The sequence below is a fragment of the Tetrahymena thermophila genome, assembly GCF_000189635.1.
Source record: "Tetrahymena thermophila SB210 genomic scaffold scf_8254224, whole genome shotgun sequence".
Taxonomy (NCBI): Eukaryota; Ciliophora; class Oligohymenophorea; order Hymenostomatida; family Tetrahymenidae; genus Tetrahymena; species Tetrahymena thermophila.
In genome coordinates, this window is record NW_002476098.1 from 1,568 (window position 1) to 3,517 (window position 1,950).

A 1,950-nucleotide genomic window follows, 5' to 3' on the forward strand; every position below is an offset into this window, starting at 1 on the left:
AATTATTTTATATTTTTAAAATATTTAAAAATTGAGAATTAAAAAAGAAATAATTTTCCAAATTTTTTTATTATTTATAAGTGGTTCTACTAACTAGAAATATTAAGAATCAATAATATGGAGCTGCTTAAATGATGGAGTTTTTCGACTTAAATCAATTGATTAGTTGAATAATTAAACAAAAGAATAAAATACAAGAAGTAAATAAATTAATTAAATTTTTCAATAAAATTTATTTATTTTATAAAAAGTTAAATAATTGATTATTAAATTTTTTTAATCTTATTAAATGTAAAATTAAAAAAAAATGCCTTACTGTCATTATTTATCATTTTAAAAGGTTATTTTTTTAATGTGTATAGTATTTATATTATAATTTAAATTGGATAAAAAAAATTATTTTTCATTTTTAAATCTGAAAAAATATTGTGGATTTAAACAAAATTTTTTTATGAATTCTATTTTCCTTTACTTTATTTTAAATTATCTATTTGAATATTTGCTTTACTTTTTATCTTTTTGTTAAATGTAAAAAATTTATTTTAAATTTGAATTTTATTTTAAGCTTAACCAAATGCATTTTGGAAATTATTTAATTGCATTTTTTCTTTAAATTAGAATTAATAAGATATACCTTTGCATTAAAATAAAACTAATATTTTAATTTTTATACTAATTTGCTGTTAATTAATAAAATTTAATTTAATTATTTAAATTGAAAAAAAAGTTTCAAATTTTTAATTTTTAGATAACAATTTATTTTTACTCCAAAATTTAGAAAAAAAATATTTATAAAATCTTTTTTGCAATAAAAAAAATATTTTGGGTTCAGTATAAAAATAAGAATAATAATAATTTTAATATTTATTAAATCATAAAAATAATTATTTATTATTTTTTAATTTTAAATTTAAATTTAAAAGCTTTTATCAGTATTTTTTTATTTAATTGAAGATATTATTTTTATTTTTTAAAATTAATATTTAATTAAAATGAAAAATATTTATTTATTATCTTTTAATTTTTTTATTCAATTTTATTTTCATTTTATCAAAATTTAAATATAAAACCCATATTTATACATATTTATAAATGTAAAAAATGTATTTAAATATAAAAAAATTTATAAAAAAATAATTTTTGGCTACACAGAGAAAATTAATAAAAATTAATTAAACAATATGAAAGATTAAAAATGAAATAAGAATAAAATTAAATAATTGTTGTTAAAATTAAGAAAAAATGAGACTACAGTAAGAATTTTTAAATAAATACCTATTTTTAGAGTTATGATACTAATAATATCAGTATATTTAGAAATTATTTATGCTTTACTTATGTGCCCTATTATTATACAATTTAAATTAATTATAAATTTATTATTTATATTTTAATTATTTCTTAATTAAAAAATTTAAAAATCTAAATACTAATAATGTTAATCATAAAATCTTAAGAACATAAGTTAATTTAAAAAATAAAGTTATAATTGACTTGAAATGTGTTTTGGTAAAGATTTATTTTCAATTATTTTTTATCAAATTTATTAATTATTTTTGAGGTAGATCTTTTCTTATAAAAAAATAACATAATAAAAAATTAATGCAATTCTAACAATTATTTTGTTTAAAAAATATTTACAAATCTTAATTCTAATTTTATACAGATCAACATCAAAAATATTTTTCAATAAAAATTTAAATAATTTTTAATTATAATTAATTAATTTAATCCTATGGGACAGGGGTCAAAAAATTGGAGGAGGTGGACCTTGATATATGAGAAACTACAGTATTTATTTATTAATTATATATTTTCAAATTTAAATTAATTTTAAGATCTTAAATAATCTAAATAAAAAGGTTTTTTTCAAATTAAATGATTTAAAATAAAATTTTCAATCTATTAGAAATAAAAATTATTTATAATAAGTGTTTATTTTAAAATTCA